General features: G+C 46.2%; 1 long non-coding RNA gene across 1 annotated transcript; it reads right to left on the reverse strand.

Annotated features, from left to right (window-relative positions):
• Positions 1 to 530: 530 nt before the first annotated feature.
• On the reverse strand, positions 531 to 26,783 carry LOC148685377 (uncharacterized). The gene is made up of 4 exons (XR_015950636.1): positions 26,495 to 26,783; positions 7,775 to 8,007; positions 6,325 to 6,459; positions 531 to 747 (listed from the first exon to the last, which is right to left on the reverse strand). It is a non-coding gene; the product is annotated as an uncharacterized LOC148685377 (long non-coding RNA).

Raw genomic sequence — 26,783 nt, forward strand, 5'->3', positions numbered from 1 at the left:
GGATTGGAACCTTGGTCTCCAATGTCATAGTCCAACAGTCTTTGATTTTCTGTTTTACAATTTTAAATTCTCATTTAAACATCCTTACAATATCAATGACTTCCCTTCTTCTCTTTCCGTGGTTCATTTTGCATACCATAGATCCCTGCCTATTTTATATAAGCTAACCATTCAGTATTCCATTATTACATCCATCAAAACTTATTTACACTGTTGAATTTATCTTAATGCTGCCAGAGTTTTCAAGTGTACACAATTTCCCCCCATATATTCAATAAACATTTTCCCAATCTTCTTTAAACGTATGTTCTTCTTGTTCGCTTATTCTGTGTGTTAAGTCTGCAAACTGTGCATATTCCATCAGGTTAAGTCGCCATTCTTCTTTAGTTGGGACCTCGCTCGTTTTCCTTTTCTGGGCTAACAAAACACAGGCCACAGTAGTGGCATACATAAATAACCTTTTTTGACACCTGGGAATTTCCGTCTGAATTTTCCCCAATAAAAAAAGACTCTGGGGGGTTTTGGGGGGGGGGGAGGAGGTACTTTTAAACATAGTCCAACAGTCTTAACTGGCTCGTTAATGTATGGTGAATTCCTGGAAATGTACCTGTAGTTAACAAAAGAGTATAGACGTGAAGCTTGTGTTGGACTACAACTCCCATCAGCCCGAGCTGTTATGGCCAAGGGTGAGGGATGGTGGGAATTGGTGTTGAACCACAACATCTGGAAGGCCCAAGGTTTCTATCCCTGCAATAGAGTGAACCAGGAGATTAATACCCTGTTTCCCCTATTTTAAGACGTAGTCATAAAATAAACCATGGCAGGATTTTTAAGCATTCAAGGAATATAAGTCACTAGTATCATTAAGCCCGTTAAATTAACGGGTGCTAGAACATATGTGGCGAAACATTTGTAAAAACAGACTTGTTACAGTGCATCCCTCCCTCATCTCTCTCCCCTCCTTCCCTGCTGCCCCACAGCGTGCCCCACTCACCCACATCGGAGGCCCGTCATCCTTCTGGCCAAGGGGTTTCCTTTCTGCCCCCCACTGGAGCGGTCTGAGCTTGAGAGGCGGGTAAAGAGTGTCTGCGTTTGGGGAGGGGGGGAGAAGGCGGTCTCCTCCTCCTCCTCCTCCTCCTCACCGCCGCTTCGGCCTTGTGACACGGCTCTGGGCTAGACGGCGGAAGGCGGGGAGCCGAGAGGGTGGCTGGGCTGCCCCACAACATACAGGCCTCTCTTTCCCCCTCTCCGCGCTGCGCCTCCTGCTCACTCGACACCCGGGCCAGCCGTTCCCCTCAGACGCATGCGTGTGCGCATGAGAGTGTCCTGGGCACGCGAGCAAGTGTCTCAGCGTTCCAAGTCCCAACGGCTGTCCGTGGGGCACATGCGCATTAGCGCAATCCCACGGACACAGGGACTGGACGCAGAGACACTTGGATATTATTATAGAGGATACCCCGAAAACAAGACATAGTGATAGGCACAGCAGCAATGCCGGCTGCGGCGGGAAGAGGAGGAAAAAATTAAGACATCCCCTGAAAATAAGCCATGGTGTGTGTTTTTTGAGGAAAAATAAATACAAGATGGTGTCTTATTTTTGGAGAAACACGGTATCACACAGATCTCACCATGAACACCATCCTTGTTCTCCTATTATAGCAATGGCACCCTCCTGGGAGGTGCTAGAATTGAGTTCTGGTGAGTTCCAGCTGCATAGGGCGCATGTGCGGCCTCGCTACGTATAGTGCATACGTGCAACACTGCACATGTGTTGTATGTAGCAGTTTCCTGCCAGCACTGCTCGAACACTGTACAGATGGCGGTGGGATACTCTGCTTGTGTCTGCAGCTGCGAACGAAGAATCCTTCACATGCGGCTGCGGCAGCACGATGGCTACTCACGACATCCTGCCCGGGGGTGGTGGGGTGAGTACCCCGCGGGGTGCCTTCTTGTCACCACCCCCCAGACATGGCACCTGGGACACACCACCACCACCCTTGCGACACCACTGTCCCTCTCCTGCTGCAACCAGCTCCCCTCCCCCCTGTTCTCCCAGAACCAGAAGAGGCATGAAGAGGGAGGAGCAAACATAGGGACAACAACAGAGTCTCAGATTCCTTGGTAAGGACCATGGGGAGGAGGAGACTTAGGCAACTGTGGCAAGGCGGAGAACTTCAATCCCCACAACTGTCACACAGGGGCAAGATCTACCGGGACGAGTTGCTGTGCTCACTAGGCATGGCCTTCTGAGTTGACCTTGTTTTCTTGAATACAGAGTTAACTTCACGGACACTGTATGATCTATTGCTGACCTGCTCCTGATACCCACTCCTGACACTGGGTAAGCACAGGAGCCCCATGTCTCTTGCTACTCCGAGATTGGATATATATTACTGATAGAAAGCAACACACCCTCCACTGAGCACTTATTATGAAGTTAGATTCTCCCCAGATAAGCATGCTTAGAAAGTGGCTTCATTTTTGTCCGCACATTGCTTCAGGAAGCAGGAATTCAAACTGAATTGAATCTCTCCTCCACCCCTAAGCAATGGGCCCAGCCCATTGACCATCCTTGGCCTGTCTGGGGCTGATGGGAGTTGGGGTCCATTTAGAGGGCACCACATTGACTAGCCCTGCAAGGGGTGAGGGGGGATGTCTCCTTTAGGATGGAATGGGAGACTTAAGGATTATTGCTATGTATTAATTAAACAAGTGGATGAGCAAACATTGCTTTCCAGATGGCTTACTCTTCGTCGTAAACAATGCAATGTAATGTGCCGCATGGGAGGCTGCCTCTGAAGGCTGCTCAGAAACAGCAATTAGTTCCGAATTCATCTGCTAAATTGCTAACTGGGACTGGGCATTATGGCTATATTATGTTGGCGCTTTGCCAATGGAGCTTGACCTGCTTCCAGGTCCAATTGAAAGTGCTAGTCTTGGTATTTAAAGCCGGGGTGGGGGAGCTCATGCCCTCCAGAAGTTCATAGAATCGTAGAGTTGGAAGGGACCCCAAGGGTCATCTAGTCCAACCCCCTGAAATGCAGTTGCTGGAGAGTCCATCAGCCCCAACCAGTATAGTTAGGCGGATTCAACAATGAAAAAGGGCTAGATTACCCAACAGCCATAACTGAATCCATTTGATCGGTTGCTGAACTACAACTCCCATCTGCCCCAGCAGCAATGGCCAATGGCCAGGAATGCTGGGAGTTGTAGTTCCAGCATAAAAACAAAACTGTGCCGTGATAACTCCCTGGAACAAGGTATAGGTAAAGTGAAAAAAACTCAAATAATAATTCCTCAAAGAAAAATAATAGATTTAAATATTCCAAAAGAACTAGGTATAGAAAATAAATAAATATCCCAAAATAACTTCTAAATAAAAGAAACCTTGACGAGGTGCCTGCTAAGTTACTCATTTCACTGGAAAATATCTGTTTCCTCAGAAAGAAATTGTTAATGTTCGATGACTGAGAAATATCATTGCTCTTTGAAAAGCTTAAATACAGGGCTGCAAAAGCTCTCCTGATTGTGATGGTATATGACACCATTGTTCAAACTGCTAAAGGGTGTTGCTGCTTCTTGGCTTATATACCAAATGGAGCTCCATTTCTTAAAGGGCCAGGAACAATTAATGGTCTTAGGGCGTGTCAAAGGACACTTACAACAGTAAAATACAACAAACTTACATAATGCTGGTTCCGAAATGCTCTTAACATAGAGAGAATTATAGAGGAATGATAGTAGTGTATATAGTTGTAAAATGAAAAGGAACTATCCTTGTTTTTAATCACAGTAAAACACTGGAAACGCTCCTGATCTGAAACATAAGTCCAAACTAACTTCTTAAAGAAAAGGATGTTTGTGGCCTTATTTATAGGATGTGGACTCGATGGACCATTGACCTGATGCAGCAAGCTTTTTGTATGTTCTTATGGAGGGTCCAAGATGAGCAACACCTGCATTCATCAGACCATATATATTTGCCAGCAGAGCAGCTCAGCACCTTCAGTTCCCCTGTGGCTCTAGTCCAGGCATCCCCAAACTTCGGCCCTCCAGATGTTTTGGACTACAATTCCCATCTCCCTTGACCACTGGTCCTGTTAGCTAGGGATCATGGGAGTTGTAGGCCAAAACATCTGGAGGGCCGCAGTTTGGGGATGCCTGCTCTAGTCTAACCAGTGAGCACCGTGTCCCAACAATAGCTGGTGAGCTACGGGTTCCCTACCCCTCTTTGAAAAACTTCATAGCTTGGGAAAATATACTTGAAGGGCTCAGCTTCTAAGATCAACACTAGGTGATGTTCTCTGGCTGTCGGCAGCATCTGAGATATGACAGATGTCCACCAGAGAAAGGACCTTTTGAAGGAAAGGGCCCCAGCTCTGGAGCACTTTGACTCAATAGGACTACCTGGGTGTCCACTCTGATGTAGTGATGGTCACTCACTTTAATTCAGGCATAGGCAAACTCGGCCCTCCAGATGTTTTGGGACTACAACTCCCATCATCCCTGACCACTGGTCCTGTTAGCTGGGGATGATGGGAGTTGTAGTCCCAAAACATCTGGAGGGCCGAGTTTGCCTATTCCTGCTTTAATTGCTTTAAAGGGGATGGCGGGTTGACAGGATACAGCTAAGCGCCTTCTTATTCTCATAGGCTTTTGACCTTTTGTTGATCTGTTATATTCTAGTTCACATGCTGTTTTCCCCAGCCACTTTGGTAGATTCTCTGTTTCTCAGCTTGTTTTTTTACCTCTTGGTTCTTTTATTGCACTTTAAATATTTTATTGCAAGCCATGCTGACAATGTGATTGGAGAGTGGCCAGGGATACATTTTAATAAATGGGAGGAATGGAGATGATATGCAGCCTAAAAACCTCAAATATGGAAAGCAGCAGCAGTCACAGCAGTTAGAAAATAAATAAGCCGTTCCCTAGCATTTGCCATCGCAGGCGTGAGAGAGCACAGGGCAGTTTTAGCCTTGTGCCAAAAGGGTATTTAAAATCATTTGTTTGTCTGTGGGTTAATAAATCCCTTCACAACCAAAACAACTCAAGCAGTATCCAATAAGAGAAAATATAATCCCAAAGATCACAGAGTAAATTGAATGCAGTAAAACCATTCCTACAGTTGTACCATTAATACTCCATAAAATGACTGGCACCAGGAAGAGCCTACTTTAAAGGAAAGGCCAAGATGTTTTGACCCTCTGGATGCTGTTGAACTACATATTGGCCATGCTACTTGGAGTAGATGAGAGTTGGTGTCTAAGAGCATCTAGAGCGCCACAGGTTCCCCACCCCTGACTCTAACCCCTTTCAAATCCACCCAAATGGGTGACCAACATTATCTTGTGGCAAGGAGTTCCACAGTTTAACAGTGGCCTGTGTGGAAAAGTACTTCCTTCTGTCTGTCCTGATCCCCATTCTGTCATGAGAGAGACAGGGAAAGTTTTCCCTATCCACTGTCTCTATATGTTTTGGATCTTCCCCAGGACCCCAATCTGAGGCCCCCGGATTGGGCTGTGCCACCCCATACTGCCATGGGGACCACCTGCCCCAGATCCAGCCCTGGGTCAATTCAGGGGGGCTGGGCATCATATTTAATTGAGGTTATTAAACCCAGGTTACATTTAGGATTGGGAAGGGGGAAAGAAGAGACACTTAGCCAAGAGCAGGAGGGTTTGATCCTGCAGGGTGCTTGCAAAGCAGCAGCAACCTGCACCGTGCAGGTAAGCAGAAGGCTCCATCCTGCACGGTTCAGCTTGAGGGGTGGGGGCATCAGGTGGGTTAGAAAGAGAGATTGGGTGCACCTCACCCCGTGCCACCTTCACCCATGCCACCTTCCTGCAGACGACCTGAAAGAAGCTTGTAGACCACTGGCGGTCTGTGGACCAAGATCTGGAAACGCCTGCCATAATGGACCACCTTCCATTGCCAAGCAGTGATGCTTAAAAGCATCAGTGACAGCTCTCACACGGGGCTAATGATATATTCGCTTCCACATCAGTACCAAGCATCATTAACACAATCCTGCTTAGTCATAAGCCTTCCCAAGCAGTCGTGCCGCCAAGAGTACATACCATTTTGTTTCTAAATGTCAAAAGCAAGGAGTGGAGCCAGTAATAAGCTTTTTACTGGAAAGATACCCAATGCTGCCTCCAGGCTGCAGGACGCTGGATCTTTGGCTGCTGTTGCTTAAATGGCAGCTGTGGCCAAGTTGTCCAAGACACCTTTGGGTGTGTGTCAATTCTGCAGTGCACAAATACTGGCTAAAAGCAGTTCACAGAGAGACAGTGTGGTGCAGTGGTTAGAGAGGTGGGTTAGTACCTGGAAGAGCAAGGTTCAAATTCCTCCTCAGTCACAAAACTCTTTGGGTGACCTCGGTCAAGTCACAGTTTCTCAGCTGAACCTACCTCACAGGATTGTTGTGAGGATACGACTCAGGTATACCACCTTGAGCTCCTTGGAGGAAACATGAATAGGTAATAAATAAATAACATCTGCGGGACTTGTTAAGTACAATTGTTTGATTGTACATTGAAGCAGAAATGTGTACATTAGTCAAACTACATATAAACATGTGTTAATTAAGAGAAATTTAAACTAAGATGCTGAAGGGTTTTCATGAGAATTTTTTAAGAGAACCAAATGGAAAATTGCTGCAAAACGTAGAGAATGGAATTTAAGATTGGAAAAACGAGAAACCGAGAGATCTGAAATTGATAGATTCTTCTTCCACCCTTAGTCGCAAGTAAATGAATGTCCTTGTACAGTATTCTAAACCAGTGATCCCCAAACTATGTTTCCCATGAGCTAGTTGAAAATTGCTGCAGACCACGCAATGATGTTTCCGCCTGCAGTAGCTATTGCAGCACACTGTGTTAGGTTGTATTTTATTGTATGACAATTGGAATTCCATAAAATCTAGATTGCGATACAATAAAATACAATCTAAGAAACGAAAGAAGCAATAAAGTTACAACTGAAAATCAATATGAATATTGAATGCAATGGATGTGCTGTCTCTCATTTTTAAGCAGAAATGCACAGGCATGCTATGGACCAACTACCATAAACCATTTTTCTAAACAATCACAGCACAGTGTATGTCCCTTATTTAATGCTGGTTCCCTATTTGCTTAGTATAATGCAGGTGTGAGGAACCTTTGGCCTGCCAGATGTTGCTGAACTACAACTCCCATCAGCCCCAGCAAGCATGACCAATGGCTAGGGATGATGGGAACTGAAGTTTGTTTGTTTGTTTAATAAAATATTTATATACCACTATGTCATAAAAAGGGACCCAGGTGGTGCGGTGGGTTAAACCACTGAGCCTAGGGCTTGCTGATCAGAAGGTCGGCAGTTCGAATCCCTGTGACGGGGTGAGCTCCCGTTGCTTCGTCCCAGCTCCTGCCAACCTAGCAGTTCGAAAGCACGTCAAAATGCAAGTACAGTAGATAAATAGGAATCGCTACAGCGGGAAGGTAAACGGTGTTTCCATGTGCTGCTCTGGTTTGCCAGAAGCGGCTTTGTCATGCTGGCCACATGACCTGGAAGCTATACGCTGGCTCCATCGGCCAGTAATGCGAGATGAGCGCGCAACCCCAGAGTCGGTCACGACTGGACCTAATGGTCAGGGGTCCCTTTATGTCATAAAAAGAAAAACACCTCAAAGCAGTTTACAGCAATAAAACATAAAACATAAAATAAAAACCATATTTAAAACAATTTAAACAGACACCAATTAACCATTGTGGAAGGATATAAGCTTATTTACCTGCATAGGCCAGGCAGAATAGAAAAAGTTTTCAGCAGGTGCTAAAAGCTTGCACAGAAGGTACCTGCTGAATCTCTACTGGCAGAGTGTTCCACAGGACTGATCAACTCTAAAGGCTTGGTTTCTTGTTGTTATACGAGTCTTAATCACTGATGCTCCTGCAGACGATCAAGCTGCGAGTGTAAAGGTTCAGGTGGTTCCTGGGGTGCCCTGGACCAGAGGTGTTCAGGGCTCTGCAAATTAAGACAAGAACCTGATTAGCCTGGAAAAGAGGAGACTGCGAGGAGATAGGATAGCCATCTTCAAATATTTCAAGGTATTTGCCACATGGAAGAGGGAACGAACTTGTTATCTCCTGCTCTGGATGGTAGGACTTGAACCAATGGCTTCAAGTTACAAGAAAGGAGATCCCAACTAAGCATCAGGTGGGGGGAGGGGAATTCTGATCGTAAGAGCTGTTTGACAGTGGAACAGTCTCCACTGTCAAACAGGATCCTTGGAGGTTTTTAAGCAGAGGTTGGAAGGCCACCTGTCATGGATGCTTTAGCTTAGATTCTTGCATTGGACTAGATGGCCCATGAGGTCCCTTCCAACTCTACAATTCTATGATAACTTTGAACCTGGCTTGATGGTAAGATGGGCAGCCAGTGCAGCTGTTTTAACAATGGTGTCACATGTTGTTGGCCCTATCAGCATTCTGGCCGCAGCATTCTGTACCAGCTGGAGCTTCCAAAACAAATTCAAGGGTAGCCCCACATACAGTGCATTATAGTAATCCAGTGTCAAGATTACCAGTGCGTGGACTACAGTGGTCAGGCTTCAGCAACATCTGGGGGGCCATCTGGGGGGGGGCTTACATCTTATGCTAAGATGTAAGCCAACAAACATCTCTCAGCCCCCAAGAGGAATCCCACCCCCATCTGTCAGAGCTTAGTTACATAGAAACCTACAATTGTAGAGTTGAAGGGGGTCACAAGGGTCATCTAGTCATGCAGGACTCTTTTACCCAATGTGGGGCTCAAACCTACAACCCTGCAATTAAGAGTCTCCTGCTCTATCTACTGAACTACCCCAGCATTTGTTGGAAATAGGTCATTTGTCCCTCAGAGGATTCCAGCTGCCAACGCCTTTTGCAGCATGCTCCAGGGTGCTAAACACTCTTGGTTTCAGTTGTCAAAGATATGTTTCTTAAAGGCTTACTCGGGGAAGGGACTAATCTGAGCTCCACCAAGGCTCTTGAACATTGCAGGTATCCCATCTGCTTCACCCTTGAAGGGTTCTGCTTCTTTCATTTATCAACTGCTGATTGACAGCGAGATGTGAAATGCAGATTGAGTGAGTCAAGCATGGGAATGCAACCTAGGCATAACAATAGATGGAGAAGCCTGAGCTAAAACATGGGTAAAGGCTCCAATAAAGAACATTTCAGCCAGGAGGCAGTGCTCAAGGCAGTGCTTTGCTGGCACTAAACCCTGGCCAAGCTCTCTCGCATCACCTCTGTGACTTCATCCCACCACTGGCAGGTCTGCAACAAGAGAGGGGCCCTCATACATTTACAGTGGGAGTGTGACCAGCTTTCTGGGTTTGGGCAAAGCATTTTTGATGCTGTCCTCTGATATTATTGGTCAACTGTTGAGCCCAAACCCTTCTGTCGCTAGATGCTGATCTAGACCCTTCCCTTATGCATAAGGACCCAGCTGTCACTGGTGTGGGATGTGATACATACAGTAAGTAGCAGTCAAGTACAACATTCCTTGTTTTCCTAGAGTGGACACGCAGGGGAATGTTTGGTTCAGCCAGTCGAAAACTTCCTATTTCTTCCTGGCTGGGGCATACTTCCATGTGGCTAAAGGTGGGTGTGACCTTACCTGTCCAGGTAACAAAAGGGCAAGTCACACAGCACTTCTCTCTCTTTGACTTCCTCCGCTGTTGGAGCAGCTTTTAGCTAGAATTGCTCTGTTGGCTCTCAGCCAACAGAGGACACTGGGATTATCTCCATATGGGATAGATCCACATGTATATACTTTGTAACTAAGTCTGCCTTCAGGGATCCAACTGTGAAATGATGATGTAAGTAAACTTCTTTTATATTCTTTACACAAGATTGTGGTGTGTTTATTCTTCTAAGAAGGATATAAGGGAACTTACCAGGAATCTAATACTGAGAGGCTTAAACAAGCCTGCAACCAGCTATCTGCTGTGCTTTTGAAAGGGGAATGTAAAACTCTGCTAAGTTATAGAACTTGCTAGCGCAAATTAGGAAGGATATTAACAAACAATATATCCTCTCCTGCCTCCCTGAACATTCCCACAATTGGAATCCCAGTGGTTCCTCCCTGATGGGACGGCAAGGGAATGTTTGGGACATGGCTCTTTCCTGAGCATCTAACACAACACAGCAGGGTTGTTAGAGGCCAAAGTAAACACGATCATTATAACAAGGTGTGGTCCCCCTTTCTCAGCTATGTAAACAGAAGTGGTGCTAGTGTTAGACCACCAGCCACTCGGGCATAGATAGTTGGAGCTACCAGGTTTTTTTTAGCTGTGATTCCTGCATTGCAGGAGGTTGGACTAGGTGGCTCTACAATTCTCTGATTCTAAGCCTCAATGATTCAGTTATATGGCGGTACCCCTGTTTAAGTTTTCTCCTGATGTAAGCATGCAACGCTCCACAAGTTTTGTTGGAATTGATTGATGTCATTAACAAAATGTTATTAACAAATTAACAAAATAGGATGGTTCTAGCAGCTGTCTGGAAGAACTGTCTGGGTGTCGCCGCCGCCAACTCTGCTCCTGGATCTGATCATTCGGGGGGGGGGCTGCTTCGGGGAGGGACTGTGCTTTACCAAATGCAGCCAGAGGCACCCCTGACATCACTGGTGACTTTACAAACTGTAACTTTTACAACCTGGTGCTCGCGCTTGCTTTCTCCTCCTCCCTCCCATTGCTTTTTCCTCACGTGTCATGTCTTTTTAGATGCCAAGCCTGAGGCAGAAACTGTCTTAGAACTGATTTTTGTCAGCTGCTCTGAAAGCCTTTCTTGACGAAAGGTCTGGGGATCAATGCTGTGAAATCAATTTTTAAAAAACTCTCCAAGAAGTCTGAGGCTTTTCTTTTTGGAATCTAGATTCAGTCTGGTGGCGTATGACTTATTTGTTCTTTATCATTTGCTCTTTGTCATGTTCAAAGAGACCAGGGAATGGGCTGTTTTAGGACCCCCAAGCAGCAAAGGCTGGTGCATCCATTTTTAATACTGCTCTCTTCCAAAGGATTTGAATCTGCAGGCAGGTGGTCCCTAAATTATTTCTGAGCCCTTTTGATGAAGAGAATTGTCACACTGAGATGATGCTGTTCTCTCTCTCTCTCTCTCTCTCTCTCTCTCTCTCTCTCTCTCTCTCTCGTGACAGTGAACAGAAGAGAAAGGGAGAGAGAGGAGCAGGCATCTCTCCATAGAAACCAGGAGTGGTGGGATTCCTACCCACCCCTTTATTCTATGACATCTTTTGACAATTTTCTTTTAATGCTGTTTTTTTTCCAGCTCCCTTATTCAGAACTTCGATTCCTGCAAAGGGCAGTGGGCTGCTTGTTTTCTATCTGGGCTCACATAATGTTCTCCTAGTTGAACTGGTTGTGCAAGGACATTTGCTGCAAAGATTGGCCACCGCCAATTGATTTATGGCATTCATTTTGTGGAACATGTGGGACACACTCACTTGCCAAGGCACCCCAGGAAGGATCAAATACTAAAGCAAACAATCCGCTCAAATAATAATTGAAAGCAGATTTCAGAAACAAAGGGCTCTTGTAGACACAGCAATTTGTGGTGTGCTCACTGCTGATTGTGGAAGCAAGGTTTCGTTTTGGTTTTTTGCAATGTTCGCACGATGCTATTCTTATAGAAATGCCTTTTCATCTCCAATTGGTTTAACTAGAAACAGGCTTGCAGTGGAAGTTGTAAGTAAAGTTCTTAATTCCTTCTGTAAAGTGATTTTGACTGAAATGAAACATTGTGCCTTATCAAAGTAACCATTAAGCTTCAAGCCTCCTTGAGTGTGTATAAATAAAATTCCAATTTGGGTTTCACAATGCCACATCCTTAACTTTCTGGTTTGCGGGATGAATGGTCACAGGTTTTCCTTTCACATAATTAAAAGTTCTTGCTGTGGGGTATTAGTAAATGCTACTACATGCAGAGAATCTCAGACCTTTCAAGTGTTGCTGACAGTCTAAGTTTTAAAGCACCCCAAACCAGGTCTTGTTATGTCCATCTCATCATTATGGAGGGAGTTTGCCACACATGCCACAGGGTTCGCATGTTCAAGCAAGCCAGAGCTATGGCTTTGCATTATGTGCAAACCACCAGTCCAAAGTGGAATTATTTGTCCCTAAAATGGCCCAGTTCAAAACAGAACAAGCAGAGTCAGCTGCTTTAGCTCCTATCACTATTTCTGAGGCAAAAACAGCAATTCGGGACAATCATATCGCTCAAGTGCTCATTCATTCAAAGTTCAAGAGATCACTCTGATTAGCCAGAATAAAGGCAAGAGCTGAGCGCACTCCTCCTGGCGCATATTCCACATTTTCACTTTGGAATCTGAAGTGCCTCTGAAGCATTCAGAGAGGAGCCAGAGATGGTTCGTATGCAAATGCTGAATGAGTCAAGCGGCACTTCTCAAAATGAGAGTTTTCCCCATGCTTATGTTGCGATCAGAGGTAAACAAAGGGAGGAAAGCCTCGTCCCTTATAAATGACAAGGCTTTGTTGCCTGGTTAAAGATGGGCTGACATCCTCAGCGCCACCACACAATATGGACATTTGGCCCAGTAATGGGGCACTGTAGGGAGAAGGGCTTTGTAGAAAACTGGTGATCAGTTCCCATCTTTTTCATACAATCCCATGGAGCCCCACAGCTTGTGTGTTGCTGGTTCTAAAAACGGAAGCATATCATTTAGGTTAGGGATGGGGAATCTGTGGCTCTTCAGTTGTTATACCATCTCTGGCCATGGTCCATCCTGGATGCGGTTGACAGGAGTTGGAGTCCAACAGCATCAGGTCAGCCACAGGTTGCCCAACCCTGGTTTAGGGTGACTGCACCCTCCTCTGTGGGTTTTGGACTGTATTGATCAGAGTTATATTTCTCTTCAACTCAGCAAGAGGGATTTTTAGGAGAAAGCCATGGTTTGTTGTTGGCTTACAAATATCAGTTTGCTGTAACTATGGCTCAGCTATCCTACTCCAGACACCCGCCAAGGGACAAAGGAGAGCTGAAAAACAAAACCACCTTTGGAGAAACAGGCTATGGTTTGTTTTGCTTCTCTGTGGGACAAACCATAGCTCACTGCTTTGTGCCCAGGGTAATCTTGTAGTGACTTGCTTTTGTAAATAAAGGCACCCCAAAACAATAGAAGTTGGGATGGGAGAAGGAACAGAAAGAGGGGGAACTAAACTTCCCCCATAATCAACTCATGGTCCACTTCACCCATGTCAACTCATAAATTGAATTGAATTCAATTAGATTTGCTTTCCAGATAAAGTGTGTATATGTTTGCATGTTGCTGGATTATGAATGCAATGGATTGAATTGAGCTCTTTGTTTCCTGAATCTCCATAACACTCTCCAAGGGCCTACTAGTTTCATCTGTAGGCTCAACATAATTTCCTACATTGTTTCATTTGTTCCCTCGAGCCATTCTAATTAGAACCCCACCAAATTGTTCCAGAGTTTACAGCACATTTGTATGTACAACATCTCTCTTTTCCACGGTTGATTTCAAACAAAAGCAATGGCAAATCCACCCCCTTTGGTAGCAGGCCTACCCCAGTGATTGATCACCTCTTTCTCTGAAAAGAAATAAAAACCACCTCATTCTTAGTCCACTTCTAACTTCTGTTGGTTTGCGCTCACCTTTCTTCCACCAGATGAATTTCTCTTTAATTTTATTGCAAGTCAAAGCAAGGGCTTTGGGGCACATAGTGAATGTGTTCCTTCTTACCTAGAGAAGAAACTGGAGCAGGGCATAGCAAAACTTGAAGTATGCATTTCGAAGGAGAGCTGTGTCCCAGTTTGTTTACTGCAGTGGTGGGGAACGTCAGGCTGGGGGGGGGCACAAATGTCCCTCTTGGCCTCTCTCTCTAGCTCTGGGCCTCACTGACTCTGCTCTGGGTCCTCGTTAGAGGACGACTTTTGCCTGGCTGTCCTTGAATTGCAATACTGTAGTACCTCTTGCTTGCTTGTGCTGAGAGGCGTGTGGAAAGGCATGGATAAGGAAACTTCTGACTTTGATGGGTCAAGAACTGTAGTTGTTCCTCCACCCACTTTTGTCTCTGGCCCTGCTGCTCACCATTGGCACGCAGGCCCTGGAAAGTTGCACAGCAGTCATTGGGGACTTCAGGATGAAAAAGCTTCCTAGTCCCTGGTGTATTGGTTCAGGAAGTGCAAATGAATTCTTCCTGCATCTCTATTCAGAGGCACCCAGTCCTTATTTATTTATCTGTCGTTGGCATTGTCAGGAGACACTAGAGGAGTGCGCCTTTGGGGGTGAAGTCAAACTGCTGGAGAGTTACAGTGCATGCTGTGGCTGTAGAGCATGGGTAGGCAAACTAAGGCCCGGGGACCGGATCTGGCCCAATCGCCTTCTAAATCTGACCTGCAAACAGTCTGGGAATCAGCGTGTTTTTACATGAGTAGAATGTGTGCTTTTATTTAAAATGCATCTCTGGGTTATTTGTGGGGCATAGGAATTTGTTCATTTCCCCCCCCCCAAAAAAATATATAGTCTGGCCCCCCACAAGGTCTGAGGGACAGTGGACCGGCCCATGGCCGAAAAAGGTCGCTGACTCCTGGGGTAGACCTTCGATGACATCATTCATTTTTCCAAGGCTTTCCATCTCTGCTCTCATCACTCCAACAGGCAATGCATGATGGGTAAATCCCACCGTAGGGAGTAGAATGTCTTGCTGGGCTTCTTCCTTCTGTTTAGCATTCTGCTTGCTTTCCAGTAGCACCAGGGAAAGAGAGTTTTTGTGCTCCTTCCAAGAGCACAATGCCTTGTGATTCTCCTCTACTGTTTACACATACCTTGGAAAAAAATATTACCTGCTTCTTTGAGTCTTTGCTGCATTATATTTACAATCCGTGCTTCCGATCGATTCTTCCCAGTGTGTCCCCAGGCGCCTTACGTCTCTTGCCTTCTCTTGAACAGCTGTTCCTTCTATTACTTCTCAGCTTGCTTCAGAGATAAGCAACATCTTCTGAGACGTGCAGCTGCAGTTTATGCAGAGTCTTTTCTGATCAGCCTCCCCTTATGCCACATAGAGTCTCTGTCTCGTTTTTGTGGCACTTTCACCTTCTCTTGGGATGATTTCCAGGCCACACTCCTTACCCAGCCCTCCTTTGCACCCTCCGTGGCTGTTTCCTTTTGCCTGGCTAGCTAGAGTGAGTCTCGCTCCAGGAGCTACAGGGAGCCCCAGCTGGCAAAGTGTCTTGGCCTCAGCTGATAAAGCGTCAAGGCGAGTTAGGCAGACGTACAAGTTCAGCAGCAGGGCAAGAAAGCCAGGGCTCCTTTCCCAAACTCTCGATAAAATAACTTAAACTACAAAAACAACTATGCAGGTAGAATGCCAGTAGGGGTGTGGAGGCTTTTCAGTGTTTTTACACTGTCTGCCACAAATACGGCTAACTCCTTATTGACAATAAGTCCTGAGTGTGTCCGAGGTGCAATAAAACGTTTGGAAACGGTTCCACTGCAGATGCAGACTAGTAAAGATCCTTACTTAAAAGACTTGTTGGAGTGAGGGAGGTTTGAAGGGCTCTTTTGGCTCCCAGGCTTGAGGCTCCACACACTCCTTTGTCTAAAAGGCTTCAGGGCAGGTTACTTGACAGGTGTGTGTGTGTGTGTGTGTCTAGTTACAGGTAGGTAGCCATGTTGGTCTGGCGTAGTCGAAACAAAATTAAAAAAAAAATCCTTTCAGTAGCACCTTAGAGACCAACTAAGTTTGTCACTGGTATGAGCTTTCGTGTGCATGCATACTTCTTCAGATATCTGTTCTAGTTAGGGTTGCCAGACTCAATAGAGGACAGGACTTCTGTGCCTTTAATTGTCCTGCTCTCTTTTGAGTCTGGAAACCTTAAAGAGAAACCAGCAGATTCTTTGCTTGGAAATTAAAGAAAGGGTCTGCTGGTTTCTTTTTAAGGTTTCCAGACTCAAAAGAGAGCAGGACAATTAAAGGCACAGAAGTCCTGTCCTCTATTGAGTCTGGCAACCCTAGTTCTAGTCTAATCAGATATCTGAAGAAGTGTGCATGCACACGAAAGCTCATACCAATGACAAACTCTAAGGTGCTACTGGAAGGAATCTTTTTATTTTGTCTTATTACACACACACTTGCCTGGTCCTTGGGATCTTCTTTAGAGGCCCTTCTCCTGGTTCCCCTACCTGACACAGAACCAGTTTGGTGCAGTGGCAGAGTGCTGGACTGGGGCCCTGAGGGACTGAGGGACTGAGCTTTAAATATCCACTAACTAAGCCATGATGCTTACTGGGTGGCCTTAGGTCAGCCACAGTCCATCAGCTTAACGAACCTACCTCACAGGGATGTTGTGAAGATAAAATAGGAAAGAGGCAAGGCACATACCCACCTTGAGCTGCCTGGAGGAAAATTAGGATACAAATGTAACAGTAAATAAATAAAGTGAAAAGTTAGGCACCAGGTGAAGCCCATTTCATTCACCTGGGACCTTTTCCATTATGATAGGCATACCGGTACTTGTCTGGTGCCTTTAAATCCTTGCACCAAGTTATTCCCCCCCCCCTTGCTTAGGTTTATGCTTTTTAAAAATGGATTTTATACAGCTGTGTCTAGGCTGACTTTTAGACAGTTTCTCTGTTTTATATTGGCTATAATTTGGGTTTATTGATTAAATGTTGGGCTATATTTTGTACTTTTAATAGGCCTGTCAACCATCCACTTGGATATGTGGGCACTTCAATTTTTTAGAAGTAACAAATATATGGAACTGTTTCGAAAAGAAAAGGAAGACGTTCTCAACAAAAAAACAAATGATGGGAAAACTTTTCAAAATATTGTTTTAACTTTGTACTGAGAAATGTATCTTTTCTGACTGACAGTCGAATAAAGAATGATGATGATGATGATGATGATGATTTTCAAAATATCTCCATGGTACTTCACACCACATCAGTTGGGATGACTGGGTCCGGTTGCCTATTGAAACCCTATTGGTATGCAGAGTGTGTTGCAGTAAAGCCAGTAAATCTCGGTTAGGGAGTAGTAGACTTTTTACTTGTTGCAGTCACACACAAGATAAATGCTTGTAGTTAAGAAAATAACAAAGTTGTTTCTTGTAGGAAGTACATAACCTGGATGGAATAATGGCTTGTTCTAGTCTATCTAACTAGTCTAGAGAAGAACAAGGCAGCTGTGCTTGCTCCTTTGTTATCTCAGAGGACAAAGGTGACCTCTCATCTTGAGATCTGAGAGAGACGTGGGGGGAGGAGGAGGTTGCAAATGCCATGCATCCGTCTAAATACCAATGATATGGAGAAGTAAGCTGATTAAGGTCAAAGTTACAGGAACAGCCTGGGAAAGTGGATGTCCCCCACTCTGTCTGTCTTAAGGTAAAGGTAAAGGGACCCCTGACCATTAGGTCCAGTCGTGGACGATTCTGGGGTTGGGGCACTCATCTCGCTTTATTGGCCGAGGGAGCTGGCATACAGCTTCCAGGTCATGTGGCCAGCATGACAAAGCCGCTTCTGGCAAACCAGAGCAGCACACGGAAACGCCGTTTACCTTCCCGCTGTAGCGGTACCTATTTATCTATTTGCACTTTGACGTGCTTTCGAACTGCTAGGTTGGCAGAAGCAGGGACTGAGCAACAGGAGCTCATCCCATTGCGGGGATTTGAACCGCCAACCTTCTGATCGGCAAGCCCTAGGCTCAGTGGTTTAACCCACAGCGCCACCCGTGTCCCCATATAAACATAAAGGAGCTGTGCCTGGAGGAAGAACTGTGAGGGGAGAGACTCCATCAGGCAAGGCCTTCTTTCACCTGCCTTCCAGTCTCTGCTTCTCAATTGGTATTGTATTATTTTGTGCACTGTGGCTTGCCGTTGTTTTATTGATTGTAGTTTAGAAATTATTTATTGTAATTGTTAAGAGTGGATTTCTGTTTAATTTTTATATGCTGATAATATTATTCTATACTATTCTAATGATTGTGGAATGTTACTTTATTTGAAGTAGGTTGCTTATTTTAAAGCTATGTTTTATTAACACACTTTTGTATTGCATTCGATTGTTATAAGGCAGGCACCCCCAAACTGCGGCCCTCCAGATGTTTTGGCCTACAACTCCCATGATCCCTAGCTAACAGGATCAGTGGTCAGGGATGATGGGAATTGTAGTCCAAAACATCTGGAGGGCCAAAGTTTGGGGATGCCTGTTATAAGGTGTACATTCTTTGTTTCTTCAGCTTGTAAACCGCCTTGAGTATTGTAAGATAGAAAGACGGTATACAATTTTTATTTTTAAAAGTGATGATGGTGGACCAGGCCAGCATCCTGTTCTCACAGTGGCCAACAAGATGCCTCCGTGGAAAGCCATAGTAAACAGGACCTGAGCAAGCAGCAGGACTCTGCCCACCTGCGATTCCAAGCAATGGGCATGCAGAGGTGGACAGCCTTGGACAGACAGTCTTTGTGGTTATCAACCCTTGAGAGCCTTCTCCTCCATGAACTTGTCTAATCCTCTTTGAAAGCCATCAAAACTGGTGCCCATTTCTGCCTCATATGGGAGCAAGTCCCACTGTACTGTGTGAGGAAGGCTTTTATTTTGCCTGTCCTCAATCCCCCTCCCCAACATTCAGCTTCCTTGAATGTCCACCAGTTTCAATGTTATGAGAGAGGGTGAAGTACTTTTCTCTATCCGTCTCTAGCGATCCTTTTAGATCAATTTACGACGACACCCGGGATTGCCGTAGGCTCTTTATGGGGATTTCCTGACTATATTTTGGAAAGATGATAGGAACCAAAACATTCTAGATGGCTGTTTTGTCATCCAAGGAGGAAATCACTGGGTTGAGAATGTTTGCCAATCCCTTGGGTGAACTATTTATATCAATTGGTTGAAGGCAATGACCTAGAAATGGTAATTAACCTGCTGGATGCTGTAAAGGCAGCCATTATCAGAGAGGAAATGTTGAGGATTTTCAACAACCTGACTTCCTGCAGCTGTTCTGGGCAATGTACAACCTGTCAGTTTCAGCCAGGCAGAGGGCTTTTTCGGTAGTGGCACCCACCCTGTGGAATGCCCTCCCATCAGATGTCAAGGAAATAAACAACTACAGGTATCTGACTTTTAGAAGACATCTGAAAGCAGCCCTGTTTAGGGATGTTTTTAAATGTTTAATGTTTTATTGTGCTTTTAATTCTGTTGGAAGCTGCCAAGAGTGGCTGGGGAAACCCAGATAAATGGGTGGGGTATAAATAAATCATCATCATCATGGCCTGATGGGAGTTGTATTCCCAAACAACTGAAGGGCACTAGGTTGATGATGTCTGAATTTGCTTACTGCATTAAATCTGTCTCAAATCTCACCTCTGCCATGAAAGGCTTCCCTTGGAGTGTAGACCAGGCATAGACAAACTTGGCCCTCCAGATGTTTTGGGACTACAACTCCCATCATCCCTGACCACTGGTCCTGCTACCTAGGGATGATGGGAGTTGTAGTCCCAAAACATCCGGAGGGCCGAGTTTGCCTATGCCTGGTGTAGAGGGTCTCAGTTTCAATCTCTGTCATATCCAAGTACAGCTGGCAGAGATCCCTGTTTGAAACCCTGGAAAGCAGCTGTGTGACAAGTGAAGACTATACTGAGCCAGTAGAGGAATACTCCTATGTTCCTATGAACTTATTAGGCAGCAACAGCTACTCTCTTTCAGCCTCAGCTCTGTCCACACACCCACAATCTGCAATATGAGAGATGTTTTATTCATTCATTCATTTTATTTCTATCCCACCTTCCTCCCAGTACAGGACCCACGGTGGATTATAGCATCAATTAAAACAGATGCAACTAGAAACATGCAAGAAATATGAAAATCCTGCCACTACAACCAGTTAGTGGCCAAAGGACTGCTGGAAGAAAAACAATTGCCTGCTGGCCATAGGACAGCAGAAGTGGGCAGCCACAATCTGGGAGAACCCAACCATCAAAAGCATAAACTCTTACCATTAAGCAGCAAACGTAGTGTGGCAGCAGAGGAGGCAAAGCTGGCCTGCATGTTCCCCCTTTCACCCTTATGACATGAGGGGGAATAACGTCCAAAGAGGGCTAAGGTATCAAGATGCGCACATTCATATACATTATGTAGCTCTCTTGCAGAATTTTATAATTCCTTTCTGACCATATTACATGGCAATATTGAACTGGCTGTTTAACTTGTTCTTTCTATATATATATAAGGTATCCAACTTCTAGATGATGGGGGGTGGAGGCAGAGAAGAGAAAAAGAAGAAGAAAAACTCACACACAATGCTTTTCTCCACCTCCCCTAGAAATCAGATCTGTTGCAGATTTCCCATTTGCAGTCTTAAATCGGACTTCCCTGAATGAATGGATATTTCATTTCTCCTCATCTTTGCATTTTCTGAATGGTTAAATATTTATTGTATTATGCAAGGCTTTTTTTCTTAAGGCTTTTGATTTATTTTTAGCAGGCTGCATTAATGTCACAGTGTTCCAGTGGCCTCTTCATCATGTAGAGCTGTTTCAGAATGTAGGAACCTAAGAAGTTGCCTTAGCTTAGAGTTAGACCATCTAGCTCAGTACTGTTCACACTGATTGGCAGCAGCTCTCCACAGTTTTTTTTAACCAGCCCTAATAATAATAATAATAATAATAATAATAATAATAATAATAATAATACCCCGTCCATCTGGCTAGGTTTTCCCCGCCACTCTGGGCAGCTTCCAACAAATACCAAAATACATTAAAATATCACAGATTAAAAACTTCCCTAAACAGGGCTGCCTTTAGGTGTTTTCTAAATGTCAGGTAGTTGTTTATCTCCTTGACCTCCAGTGGAAGGGCATTCCACAAGGCAGGCGCCACTACCGAGAAGGCCCTCTGCCTGGTTCCCTGTAGCTTTGCTTCTCACAGTAAGGGAACCGCCAGAAGGCCCTCGGCGCTGGATCTCAGTGTCCGGGCTGAACAATGGGGGTGGGGATGCTCCTTCAGGTATACAGGACTGAGGCCGTTTAGGGCTTTAAATGTCAGCACCAACACTTTGAATTGTGCTCGGAAATGTACTGGGAGCCAATGTAGGTCTCTTAGGATGGGTGTTATGTGGTCTCGGCGGCCGCTCCCGGTCACCAGTTTAGCTGCCGCATTCTGGATTAATTGCAGTTTCCGGGTCACCTTCAAAGGTAGCCCCACATAGAGCACATTGCAGTAGTCCAAGCAGGAGATAACTAGAGCATGCACCACTCTGGTGAGACAGTCTGCGGGCAGGTAGGGTCTCAGCCTGCGTACCAGATGGAGCTGGTAGACAGCCGCCCTGGACACAGAATTAACCTGTGCCTCCATGGACAGCTGTGAGTCCAAAATGACTCCCAGGCTGCGCACCTGGTCCTTCAAGGGCACAGTTATCCTATTCAGGACCCCCACACCCACCCGCCCCCTGTCCCCCCAAAACAGTACTTCTGTCTTGTCAGGATTGAACCTCAATCTGTTAGCCGCCATCCATCCTCCAACCGCCTCCAGACACTCACACAATACATTCACTGCCTTCACTGGTTCTGATTTAAAAGAGAGATAGAGTTGGGTATCATCCGCATACTGATGAACACCCAGCCCAAAGCCCCTGATGATCTCTCCCAGTGGCTTCATATAGATGTTAAAAAGCATGGGGGAGAGGACGGAACCCTGAGGCACCCCACAAGTGAGAGCTCTCACCTTTGTCCCTAGCCCGCCGGAGATCGGCAACCAGTGTGATCAAGGCAGTTTCAGACCCATGATGAGGCCTGAATCCCGATTGGAAGGGATCCAAATGGTCCGCATCCTCCAGGCGTGCTTGGAGTTGTTCAGCGACCACTCACTCAATCACCTTGCCCAAGAATGGTAGATTTGAGACTGGGCGATAGTTGGCCATATTTGCTGGGTCTAAAGATGTTTTTTTAAGAAGCGGTTTAATGACCGCCTCTTTCAGCGGGTCTGGGAATACTCCCTCATAGAGGGAAGCATTTACCACCCCGTGGAGCCCATCGCCCAGCCCTTCCCGGCTCGCTTTTATTAGCCAGGATGGGCAAGGGTCAAGGAGACAGGTGGTCGGTTTCACTCGTCCAAGAAGCCTGTCCACATCCTCAGAGGTAACAGATTGAAATTGATCCCATGAAACATGACTAGACAGGGCTCCAGCACTCCCCCACCCCGGCCCTGCTCCCACGGTGGCGTCTACCTCCCTCCAAATCTGAGCGACTTTATCTGCAAAAAAATTTGCAAAAGCATTGCAGGAGATATTGGGGTCCCTACCAGGCCCCGATGACGAAGGTGGTTCGGATAGATTGCGAACCACCTGGAACAGTCTCCTGCTGCTGTTTTCTGCAGATGCAATAGAAACAGTGAAGAAGGTCCTCTTCGCCGTCGCCATTGCCATTTGGTAGGCTCGAAGTTGAGCTCTAGCCTGTGTCCGGTCTGATTCCGAATGAGGTTTCCGCCACCAGCGCTCTAGCCGTCTCAGTGACTGTTTCATTGCCCTCAGCTCCGGGGAAAACCACGGGGCTGTCCGGGCTCCAGGGAATCGGAGAGGGCACTTCGGAGCCAGACAGTCAATAGCCCTGGTTAACTCCGCATTCCAGCGGGCCACCAGGGAATCAGCTGAAAGGCCATCGACATGGGATAAAACATCCCCTACCACTCTCTGGAAGCCAATTGGATCCATTAAGTAGCGGGGGCGGACCATCCGAATCGGTCCCACCTCCCTGCAGAGGGGAAGGGTTGCGGAGAAGTCCAGTTGCACCAGAAAGTGATCTGACCATGGCACTTCTTTTGTTTCGCTTTTACTTAATGTCAGATCACCAACATCCATAGAGGTAAACACCCTAACTGAAGCCCTAACTAACTGAAGATGCTGGGGATTGAACCTGCAACCTTCTGTGTGCAAGGCAGATGTTCTACCACCAAGCTGTGGCCCTTTCCCCATTCCAGCAGCAACACTGCCCCACCTCCTTTCAAAATGAACCAGTTTTGTCCTGGCTGTGATTGACGCATTCCAATGTATCTCTAGAATGAAAGCATCTAAGTAGCTCATTAAACTAGATATGTACTGTCAGGGACAGACAGCCTTAAACTAAGTGTCCTCCTCCATTTGTTCAATTTCTGCATATCTTATTTTTACATTTTTGCATGGTATTTGTCACAAATGAGAGCAAAGGGCCATGACTCAGTGAGAGGGCATCTGTTTTGCATGCAAAAGTTCCAGGTTCAGTCCCCAGCATCTCCGGGCAGTGTTGGGAGAGCAGCTACCAGTCAGTGAAGAAAAAACTGAGCTAGAGGAGCCAGTGTTCATTCATTCATTTGAGTTGTATGCCACACACACACACACACACACACACACACACACACACCATCCTCAAAGTGGCCGACAACAAAGAAACAATCCATTTCAAACCAACATTACAAAACAGTTTTATAGCAAAACAATAGCATAGTAACTTTCTTAATAACATAGCAAAACGAAAATATAACAACATACAAAACTGAACACATTTTGATACAGGAGAAGGACTGTGACAGAAGTTGAAATTCAACCACATTTGGAAGGCATAAAATTCTCTACCCCTGCTGTAAGGTAAGTTGAAGTATTATTCCCCCATATAGCAGGTGGAAGGACTGAGGCTGAGGGCGAGAAAGAGAGGTGTGGCCAACGCCGCCTAGTGAGTTCATGGCAGAGATGAGATTAGAACGAGAGACTCCTCTGCTACACCAGCTCACACAATCTGATCTGATCACAATCACTCACATGTTCCCTGCTCGTGATCCCCACAAATACTCATAAGGAATAAATGTGTATTTATTTATTTCATAAAATTTACGCACCGCTTGGTTGTAAAACAAACAAACAAACCCTCAAAGCGGTCATTTGAATGTCAATGCAACAGCTGCTGCACAGATAAGTGTTTCTAGGTTAACTTCACATGAGAAGTTATACACTATTTGTTTCAGCTGTTGAGGGGGCAGTTGAATAGATGGCTTGTGGAATAGTTGAATAGATGGGTGCCCCTGAAGCCCCAAACCTGACTGTCTGGGTTGCCTGTCCTTAAAATCACACTTGCCTGTGTTGTTGTTGTTTTTAAAAATTGCTTATCAGCATGTAGCTCAGTGGCAGAGCATCTGCCTTGCATTCAGGATATGCCTGGTTCAATCCAAAGAAAGCATTTCCACATAGGCCTGAGAACATCCTGCATCTGAAACCCTGGACACCCTGTTCCGGTCCGTGTAGACAACACTGAACTCAAATGGACCAATGGTCTGAAACAGCACAAGGCAGTCTCCTAGGTACACAGAATCTACAGAGATCAGTCATTTTCAGTTCACCGAACGGAACACAGCGGCTGTAAGGACGCATTACATTATTAGCTGGGATAACTTGCTAACAATAAGGCTGTAAAGAATGACAGAAGCAGACAGGGAAGGGAGCACTTCCCACAAAACACTTTACTGGGGCCATAAACAACTCGGTTTCATTTTTTTGTACAAGCAAGAAGGAAACAAGCCAACACGTTGCTAATACCCCCATCACTACAAATACAGAAAACCACCCCAAATGGCTGTAAATTCAGACAGGAAGGATTAGTGTGCTGTGCTGTGTCAGGTGGCTTCTGTGGGACTTGGGTTCAAGTCCTCCCTTAACCATCCTTCATCCATGGTCACACCATTGCTTAGGGGTCAAATAAGGCCAAGCCTCTTTACTAGGATGAAGCGGTCGGTCGCCATAGCAATCAAGAGGACTGCCTTCTAGGAATTAAGCCTAGGCTGTGCAGGCTAATAACTGTGTCAGGGGGATGGGGATGGGGGAAGCTGCGGTCCTCCAAATTGTGTTGAATTTCTGCTCCCACCAATGTTGACCATTGGCCATGCTGCCTGCAGCTAATAGGAGCTGGAGTCCAACATTCGGAGGGGAACACTGGTTTCCCAGTGCATATCATCTCATTTAAATGTTTAACCTATTAAAATAATTGCAAATGACCACATTTTATGATGTTAAAGACCAAGTTGGGGGGCCTGCTACCCCCCTGATTTTGAACATTGGGAGACAGCAACCATCCAGACTTCTGGATAGTCATCATGTGTTTTGGCTGGAGCATAAGGATCATAGGAAGCTGCCTTATATTACACTGGAGTGTAAGTCCATCTAACTTAGTACTACACCGACTGGCAGCAGCTCTCCATGATTAGAGACAGCATCCATTGCCCATCCTACATGGAGATGCTGGAGGAGACTCTTGAGAGTCCCATGGACTGCAAGAAGATCAAACCTATCCATTCTGAAGGAAATCAGCCCTGAGTGCTCACTGGAAGGACAGATTCTGAAGCTGAGGCTCCAATACTTTGGCCACCTCATGAGAAGAGAAGACTTCCTAGAAAAGACCCTGATGTTGGGAAAGGAGAAGGGGGCGACAGAGGATGAGATGGTTGGACAGTGTTCTCGAAGCTACCAACATGAGTATGACCAAATTGCGGGAGGCAGTGGAAGACAGGAGTGCCTGGCATGCTGTGGTCCATGGGGTCACGAAGAGTCGGACAACAACAACATGCAGATGGTGGTGCTTGAACATGGGACCTTCTGCACACAAAGCAGATGCTTTACCATTTAGCTACAGCCCTGCCATTTGCCGCTGTGATGCGACCACAAGGACAGGGAACCCTCCAGGCATTTTTGGACTCCAACTCCCATTAGCCCCAGCCAGCAGGAACAATGGTCAGGCACAGGCCCGGCTCTAGGTAGACCCCCGGTGGCGCAGGGCACCATGGCGCCGGCCCGCCAGAAAGGCGCCGCGAGCTGCGCCCGCCCGCTGGCCGGCCGATCTGCCGGTCCGCCGCGCAGCGGCGCCCACCCGCCCACCGCGCTGGGAAACGGGGCGGGAGGGCGCCAGAGAGATTACGCTGTGCCTGCCCACCCGTCGGCCGCTGCACCCACCCGCCCACCGCGCTGGGAAATGGGGCGGGAGGGCGCTGGAGAGATCCGGCGCACCACAGCAGCAGGGGCGTTTAAGACGGCCCTGGTCAGGCATGCTGGGAGTCTAGAGTCCAACAATATCTGAGGGAGCACAGGTTACCCATCCCTACTCTGCCAGGAATGGTTAATTTGTGGCTCTCCAGATGATGGAATACAACTCCCATCATCCATCAGCCATGCTGGTGGAGGCAAGGTGGGAGCTGGAATCCAGTAACCTCTGGAGCAGGGTTTCCCAAACTTGGGTCTCCAGCTGTTTTTGGACTACAAGTCCCATCATCCCTAGCTAGCAGGACCAGTGGTCAGGGATGAAGGGAGTTGTAGTCCAAAAACAGCTGGAGATCCAAGTTTAGGAAACTTTGCTGTAAACCTGTCTTGGGTAGTTCTGTCTGACCACAAATATAACTCCAGGGCATCTTAAAACTTAATACATCTACTATGCAGTGCCCCTTTGTAGGCTAGAACTTACTTCCAGTTCCATCAGATGATATCCTCCTCCTCCTGCACATGTAACACAGTCACCTGGGAGAAAGCTCCGTTGAACGTAGTGGAACTTACTTCCGAGTAGCTGCAACAACCCGGCAAAACAACAGTCCAGGTGATTTTTTTTTGTGTAAAAGCAAATGGCACCGCGTGAAGCCGCCTAAGAAAGTCGGAGATCGTGGAGGTCCAGCACCTCTTTCCTAGGACTAGCTTATGGGAGGGAGGGAGGAAGGCTCGGGATCGTTGATGGTTTGGGCGGCGGGGTGGACCGCCGA

This window comes from Zootoca vivipara, chromosome 6 (assembly GCF_965207765.1).
Source record: "Zootoca vivipara chromosome 6, rZooViv2.hap1.1, whole genome shotgun sequence".
Classification (NCBI taxonomy): Eukaryota; Metazoa; Chordata; class Lepidosauria; order Squamata; family Lacertidae; genus Zootoca; species Zootoca vivipara.